The following is a 9,478-nucleotide window of genomic DNA, read 5'->3' as shown; positions in this document are numbered from 1 at the left end:
GCAGAATCATCAGGCCCTGCATCTGGTGTAATAGTAATCTGTGAGCCACAGGGACTCAGCAATCTCGCACCCTCGCGATCAAGACTATTTAAGCTTAATAGGTATGGCAAGGTAAATATATGTGGAGCTGCAGCAAGCGACTAGCATATATGGTGGCTATCCTGTTCGCAAAAGAGAGCGAGAAGAGGAGGCAAAGCGCGAGCGAGAATCTAGAGAACAACCTGCGCAAGCATTACTCCAACACCGTGTTCACTTCCCGGACTCCGCCGAGAAGAGACCATCACGGTAACACACTCAGTTGATTCATTTTAATTAAAATAAGGTTCAAGTTATCTAGAACCGAACATTAACAAATTCCCATCTGCCCATAACCGCGGGCACGACTTTCGAAAGTTCAAATCCCTGCAGGGAAGTCCCAACTTAGCCCATGACAAGCTCTCACGGTCAACGAAGGAATAGACCTCCTCCCGAGACGTTCCGATCAGACTCGATATCTCAGTTCTTCAAGACACTTCGACAGGTTAAAACAAGACCAGCAACACCGCCGAAATGTGCCGACAAATCCCGATAGGATCTACACATATCTCGTTCTCATGGCACACTCAGATGAGACTAGCTACGAGTAAAACCAACCCTCAAGTTGCCCCGAGGTGGCCCCGCAGGCAGCTCAGTCGGACCAACACTCAGAGGAGCACTAGCCCGGGGGGGTTTAAAATAAGATGACCCTCGGGCTCCGGAAACCCAAGGGAAAAAGAGGCTAGGTGGCAAATGGTAAAACCAAGGTTGGGCATTGCTGGAAAAGCTTTAATCAAGGCGAACTATCAAGGGGTTCCCATTATAACCCAACCGCGTAAGGAACGCAAAATCCGGGAACATAACACCGATATGACGGAAACTAGGGCGGCAAGTGTTGGGTTTCGTAGTAATTTCAAAAAATTTCCTACGCGCACACAGGATCATGTGATGCATAGCAACGAGAGGAGAGTGTTGTCTACGTACCCAACGCAGACCGACTGCGGAAGCGATGACACGACGTAGAGGAAGTAGTCGTACGTCTTCACGATCCAACCGATCAAGCACCGAAACTACGGCACCTCCGAGTTCGAGCACACGTTCAGCTCGATGACGATCCCCGGACTCCGATCCAGCAAAGTGTCGGGGAAGAGTTTCGTCAGCACAACGGCGTGGTGACGATCTTGATGAACTACAGCAGCAGGGCTTCGCCTAAACTCCGCTACAGTATTATCGAGGAATATGGTGGCAGGGGGCACCGCACACGGCTAAGGAATCGATCACGTGGATCAACTTGTGTCAACTTGTGTGTTTAGAGGTGCCCCTGCCTCCGTATATAAAGGAGGAGAGGAGGGGAGGCTGGCCGGCCAAAGGGGGGAGGCGCAGGAGAGTCCTACTCCCACTGGGAGTAGGATTCCCCCTCCAATCCTAGTCCAACTAGGATTCCTCGGAGGGGAAAAGAGGAGGAGGGGGCCGGCCACCTCTCCTAGTCCTAATAGGACTAGGGGAAGGGGGGGCGCGCAGCCCATCTAGGGCAGCCCCTTCTCTTTTCCACTAAGGCCCACTATGGCCCAAATAGCTCCCGGGGGGTTCCGGTAACCCTCCCGGTATTCCGGTAAAATCCCGATTTCACCCGGAACACTTCCGATGTCCAAACATAGGCTTCCAATATATCAATCTTTATGTCTCGACCATTTCGAGACTCCTCGTCATGTCCGTGATCACATCCGGGACTCCGAACAACCTTCGGTACATCAAAATGCATAAACTCATAATATAACTGTCATCGTAACCTTAAGCGTGCGGACCCTACGGGTTCGAGAACAATGTAGACATGACCGAGACATGTCTCTGGTCAATAACCAATAGCGGGACCTGGATGCCCATATTGGCTCCTACATATTCTACGAAGATCTTTATCGGTCAGACCGCATAACAACATACGTCGTTCCCTTTGTCATCGGTATGTTACTTGCCCGAGATTCGATCGTCGGTATCCAATACCTAGTTCAATCTCGTTACCGGCAAGTCTCTTTACTCGTTCCGTAATACATCATCTCACAACTAACATATTAGTTGTAATGCTTGCAAGGCTTATGTGATGTGTATTACCGAGAGGGCCCAGAGATACCTCTCCGACAATCGGAGTGACAAATCCTAATCTCAAAATACGCCAACCCAACATCGACCATTGGAGACACCTGTAGTACTCCTTTATAATCACCCATTTACGTTGTGACGTTTGGTAGTACCCAAAGTGTTCCTCCGGTAAACGGGAGTTGCATAATCTCATAGTCATAGGAACATGTATAAGTCATGAAGAAAGCAATAGCAACATACTAAACGATCAGGTGCTAAGCTAATGGAATGGGTCATGTCAATCAGATCATTCTACTAATGATGTGACCTCGTTAATCAAATAACAACTCATTGTTCATGGTTAGGAAACATAACCATCTTTGATTAACGAGCTAGTCAAGTAGAGGCATACTAGTGACACTCTGTTTGTCTATGTATGAACACATGTATTATGTTTCCGGAAAATACAATTCTAGCATGAATAATAAACATTTATCATGATTATAAGGAAATAAATAATAACTTTATTATTGCCTCTAGGGCATATTTCCTTCAGTCTCCCACTTGCACTAGAGTCAATAATCTAGATTACACTGTAATGAATCTAACACCCATGGAGCTTTGGTGCTGATCATGTTTTGCTCGTGGAAGAGGCTTAGTCAACGGGTCTGCAACATTCAGATCCGTATGTATCTTGCAAATCTCTATGTCTCCCACCTGGACTAGATCCCGGATGGAGTTGAAGCGTCTCTTGATGTGTTTGGTCCTTTTGTGAAATCTGGATTCCTTTGCCAAGGCAATTGCACCAGTATTGTCACAAAAGATTTTCATTGGACCCGATGCACTAGGTCTGACACCTAGATCGGATATGAACTCCTTCATCCAGACTCCTTCATTTGCTGCTTCCGAAGCAGCTATGTATTCCGCTTCACATGTAGATCCCGCTACGACGCTTTGTTTAGAACTGCACCAACTGACAGCTCCACCGTTTAATGTAAACACGTATCCGGTTTGCGATTTAGAATCGTCCGGATCAGTGTCAAAGTTTGCATCAACGTAACCTTTTACGATGAGCTCTTTGTCACTTCCATATACGAGAAACATATCCTTAGTCCTTTTCAGGTATTTCAGGATGTTCTTGACCGCTGTCCAGTGATCCATTCCTGGATTACTTTGGTACCTCCCTGCTAAACTTATAGCAAGGCACACATCAGGTCTGCTACACAGCATTGCATACATGATAGAGCCTATGGCTGATGCATAGGGAACATCTTTCATATTCTCTCTATCTTCCGCAGTGGTCGGGCATTGAGTCTTACTCAATTTCACACCTTGTAACACAGGCAAGAACCCTTTCTTTGCTTGATCCATTTTGAACTTCTTCAAAATTTTGTCAAGGTATGTGCTTTGTGAAAGTCCAATTAAGCGTCTTGATCTATCTCTATAGATCTTAATGCCTAATATGTAAGCAGCTTCACCGAGGTCTTTCATTGAAAAACTTTTATTCAAGTATCCCTTTATGCTATCCAGAAATTCTATATCATTTCCAATCAGTAATATGTCATCCACATATAATATCAGAAATGCTACAGAGCTCCCACTCACTTTCTTGTAAATACAGGCTTCTCCGAAAGTCTGTATAAAACCAAATGCTTTGATCACACTATCAAAACGTTTATTCCAACTCCGAGAGGCTTGCACCAGTCCATAAATGGATCGCTGGAGCTTGCACACTTTGTTAGCTCCCTTTGGATCGACAAAACCTTCTGGTTGCATCATATACAACTCTTCTTCCAGAAATCCATTCAGGAATGCAGTTTTGACATCCATTTGCCAAATTTCATAATCATAAAATGCGGCAATTGCTAACATGATTCAGACGGACTTAAGCATCGCTACGGGTGAGAAGGTCTCATCGTAGTCAATTCCTTGAACTTGCCGAAAACCTTTTGCGACAAGTCGAGCTTTGTAGACAGTAACATTACCATCAGTGTCAGTCTTCTTCTTAAAAATCCATTTATTCTCAATTGCTTGCGGATCATCGGGCAAGTCAACCAAAGTCCATACTTTGTTCTCATACATGGATCCCATCTCAGATTTCATGGCTTCAAGCCACTTTACGGAATCTGGGCTCACCATCGCTTCTTCATAGTTCGTAGGTTCATCATGATCTAGTAGCATGACCTCCAGAACAGGATTACCGTACCACTCTGGTGCGGATCTTACTCTGGTTGATCTACGCGGTTTAGTAGTATCTTGATCTGAAGTTTCATGATCATTATCATTGGCTTCCTCACTAACTGGTGTAGGTGTCACTGAAACAGTTTTCTGTGATGAACTACTTTCCAGTAAGGGAGCAGGTACAGTTACCTCGTCAAGTTCTACTTTCCTCCCACTCACTTCTTTCGAGAGAAACTCCTTCTCTAGAAATGATCCATTCTTAGCAACGAATGTTTTGCCTTCGGATCTGTGATAGAAGGTGTACCCAACAGTTTCCTTTGGGTATCCTATGAAGACACATTTCTCCGATTTGGGTTCGAGCTTATCAGGTTGAAGCTTTTTCACATAAGCATCGCAGCCCCAAACTTTAAGAAACGACAACTTTGGTTTCTTGCCAAACCACAGTTCATAAGGCGTCGTCTCAACGGATTTTGATGGTGCCGTATTTAACGTGAATGCGGTCGTCTCTAAAGCATATCCCCAAAATGATAGCGGTAAATCAGTAAGAGACATCATAGATCGCACCATATCTAGTAAAGTACGATTATGACGTTCGGACACACAATTACGCTGTGGTGTTCCGGGTGGCGTGAGTTGCGAAACTATTCCACAGTTTTTCAAATGTACACCAAACTCGTAACTCAAATATTCTCCTCCACGATCAGATCGTAGAAACTTTATTTTCTTGTTACGATGATTTTCAACTTCACTCTGAAATTCTTTGAACTTTTCAAATGTTTCAGACTTATGTTTCATTAAGTAAATATACCCATATCTGCTTAAATCATCTGTAAAGGTGAGAAAATAACGATATCCGCCACGAGCCTCAATATTCATCGGGCCACATACATCGGTATGTATGATTTCCAACAAATCTGTTGCTCTCTCCATAGTACCGGAGAACGGTGTTTTAGTCATCTTGCCCAAGAGGCACGGTTCGCAAGTACCAAGTGATTCATAATCAAGTGGTTCCAAAAGTCCATCGGTATGGAGTTTCTTCATGCGCTTTATACCGATATGACTTAAACGACAGTGCCACAAATAAGTTGCACTTTCATTATCAACTCTGCATCTTTTGGCTTTAACATTATGAATATGTGTATTACTACTATCAAGATTCAATAAAAATAGACCACTCTTCAAGGGTGCATGACCATAAAAGATATTACTCATATAAATAGAACAACCATTATTCTCTGATTTAAATGAATAACCGTCTCGCATTAAACAAGATCCAGATATAATGTTCATGCTCAACGCTGGCACCAAATAACAATTACTTAGGTCTAATATTAATCCCGAAGGTAGATGTAGAGGTAGCGTGCCGACTGCGATCACATCAACTTTGGAACCGTTTCCCACGCGCATCGTCACCTCGTCCTTTGCCAGTGCCCGCTTATTCTGTAGTCCCTGTTTCGAGTTGCAAATATTAGCAACAGAACCAGTATCAAATACCCAGGTGCTACTGCGAGCTCTAGTAAGGTACACATCAATAACATGTATATCACATATACCTTTGTTCACCTTGCCATCCTTCTTATCCGCCAAATACTTGGGGCAGTTCCGCTTCCAGTGACCAGTCTGCTTGTAGTAGAAGCACTCAGTTTCAGGCTTAGGTCCAGACTTAGGTTTCTTCTCTTGAGCAGCAACTTGCTTGCCGTTCTTCTTGAAGTTCCCCTTTTTCTTCCCTTTGCCCTTTTTCTTGAAACTAGTGGTCTTGTTAACCATCAACACTTGATGCTCCTTCTTGATTTCTACCTCCGCAGCTTTCAGCATTGCGAAGAGCTCGGGAATAGTCTTGTTCATCCCTTGCATATTATAGTTCATTACGAAGCTCTTGTAGCTTGGTGGCAGTGATTGGAGAATTCTGTCGATGACGCAATCATCCGGAAGATTAACTCCCAATTGAATCAAGTGATTATTATACCCAGACATTTTGAGTATATGCTCACTGACAGAACTGTTCTCCTCCATCTTGCAGCTATAGAACTTATTGGAGACTTCATATCTCTCAATCCGGGCATTTGCTTGAAATATTAACTTCAACTCCTGGAACATCTCATATGCTCCATGACGTTCAAAACGTCGTTGAAGTCCCGATTCTAAGCCGTAAAGCATGGCACACTGAACTATCGAGTAGTCATCAGCTTTGCTCTGCCAGACGTTCATAACATATGGCGTTGCTCCTGCAGCAGGCCTGGCACCCAGCGGTGCTTCCAGGACGTAATTCTTCTGTGCAGCAATGAGGATAATCCTCAAGTTACGGACCCAGTCCGTGTAATTGCTACCATCATCTTTCAACTTTGCTTTCTCAAGGAACGCATTAAAATTCAACGGAACAACAGCACGAGCCATCTATCTACAATCAACATAAACAAGCAAGATACTATCAGGTACTAAGTTCATGATAAATTTAAGTTCAATTAATCATATTACTTAAGAACTCCCACTTAGATAGACATCCCTCTAATCCTCTAAGTGATTACGTGATCCAAATCAACTAAACCATAACCGATCATCACGTGAGATGGAGTAGTTTTCAATGGTGAACATCGTTATGTTGATCATATCTACTATATGATTCACGCTCGACCTTTCGGTCTCCGTGTTCCGAGGCCATATCTGCATATGCTAGGCTCGTCAAGTTTAACCTGAGTATTCTACGTGTGCAAAAACTGGCTTGCACCCGTTGTAGATGGACGTAGAGCTTATCACACCCGATCATCACGTGGTGTCTGGGCACGACGAACTTTGGCAATGGTGCATACTCAGGGAGAACACTTCTTGATAATTTAATGAGAGATCATCTTATAATGCTACCGTCAATCAAAGCAAGATAAGATGCATAAAAAGATAAACATCACATGCAATCAATATAAGTGATATGATATGGCCATCATCATCTCGTGCTTGTGATCTCCATCTCCGAAGCACCGTCATGATCACCATCGTCACCGGCGCGACACCTTGATCTCCATCGTAGCATCGTTGTCGTCTCGCCAATCTTATGCTTTCACGACTATCACTACCGTTTAGTAATAAAGTTAAGCATTACATCGCGATTGCATTGCATACAATAAAGCGACAACCATATGGCTCCTGCCAGTTGCCGATAACTTGGTTACAAAACATGATCATCTCATACAATAAAATTCAGCATCATGCCTTGACCATATCACATCACAACATGCCCTGCAAAAACAAGTTAGACGTCCTCTACTTTGTTGTTGCAATTTTTTACGTGGCTGCTACGGGCTTAAGTAAGAACCAATCTCACCTACGCATCAAAACCACAACGATAGTTTGTCAAATAGACTCCGTTTTAACCTTCGCAAGGACCGGGCGTAGCATACTTGGTTCAACTAAAGTTGGAGAGACAGTCGCCCGCAAGCCATCTCTGTGCAAAGCACGTCGAGGGAACCGGTCTCGCGTAAGCGTACGCGTAAGGTTGGTCTGGGTCGTCTCGTCCAACAATACCGCCGAACCAAAATATGACATGCTGGTAGGCAGTATGACTTGTATCGTCCACAACTCACTTGTGTTCCAACCGTGCATATAACATCAACATCAATAACCAGGCTCGGATGCCACTGTTGGGTTTCGTAGTAATTTCAAAAAAATTCCTACGCGCACACAGGATCATGTGATGCATAGCAACGAGAGGAGAGTGTTGTCTACGTACCCAACGCAGACCGACTGCGGAAGCGATGACACGACGTAGAGGAAGTAGTCGTACGTCTTCACGATCCAACCGATCAAGCACCGAAACTACGGCACCTCCGAGTTCGAGCACACGTTCAGCTCGATGACGATCCCCGGACTCCGATCCAGCAAAGTGTCGGGGAAGAGTTTCGTCAGCACAACGGCGTGGTGACGATCTTGATGAACTACAGCAGCAGGGCTTCGCCTAAACTCCGCTACAGTATTATCGAGGAATATGGTGGCAGGGGGCACCGCACACGGCTAAGGAATCGATCACGTGGATCAACTTGTGTCAACTTGTGTGTTTAGAGGTGCCCTGGCCTCCGTATATAAAGGAGCCAAGGGGGGGAGGAGGCGCCGGCCAGGAGGAGGTGGCGCAGGAGGAGTCCTACTCCTACCGGGAGTAGGACTCCCCCCCCCCCCAATCCTATTCCAACTAGGATTCCCAAGGGGGAAAGAGGGAGAGGGGTGGACGGCCACCTCTCCTAGTCCTAATAGGACTAGGGGAAGGGGGGAGGCGCGCAGCCCCCTTGGGCTGCCCCTTTCTCCTTTCCACTAAGGCCCATGATGGCCCATACGGCTCCCGGGGGGTTCCGGTAACCTCCCGGTAACCCGGTAAAATCCCGATTTCACCCGGAACACTTCCGATGTCCAAACATAGACTTCCAATATATCAATCTTTATGTCTCGACCATTTCGAGACTCCTCGTCATGTCCGTGATCACATCCGGGACTCCGAACAACCTTCGGTACATCAAAATGCATAAACTCATAATATAACTGTCATCGTAACCTTAAGCGTGCGGACCCTACGGGTTCGAGAACAATGTAGACATGACCGAGACACGTATCCGGTCAATAACCAATAGCGGGACCTGGATGCCCATATTGGCTCCTACATATTCTACGAAGATCTTTATCGGTCAGACCGCATAACAACATACGTTGTTCCCTTTGTCATCGGTATGTTACTTGCCCGAGATTCGATCGTCGGTATCCAATACCTAGTTCAATCTCGTTACCGGCAAGTCTCTTTACTCGTTCCGTAATACATCATCTCACAACTAACATATTAGTTGTAATGCTTGCAAGGCTTATGTGATGTGTATTACCGAGAGGGCCCAGAGATACCTCTCCGACAATCGGAGTGACAAATCCTAATCTCGAAATACGCCAACCCAACATCGACCATTGGAGACACCTGTAGTACTCCTTTAAAATCACCCAGTTACGTTGTGACGTTTGGTAGTACCCAAAGTGTTCCTCCGGTAAACGGGAGTTGCATAATCTCATAGTCATAGGAACATGTATAAGTCATGAAGAAAGCAATAGCAACATACTAAACGATCGGGTGCTAAGCTAATGGAATGGGTCATGTCAATCAGATCATTCTACTAATGATGTGACCTCGTTAATCAAATAACAACTCATTGTTCATGGTTAGGAAACATAACCATCTTTGATT

The sequence above is a fragment of the Triticum dicoccoides genome, chromosome 6A (assembly GCF_002162155.2).
Source record: "Triticum dicoccoides isolate Atlit2015 ecotype Zavitan chromosome 6A, WEW_v2.0, whole genome shotgun sequence".
Lineage (NCBI taxonomy): Eukaryota > Viridiplantae > Streptophyta > Magnoliopsida > Poales > Poaceae > Triticum > Triticum dicoccoides.
This window is presented reverse-complemented; position numbering follows the sequence as displayed.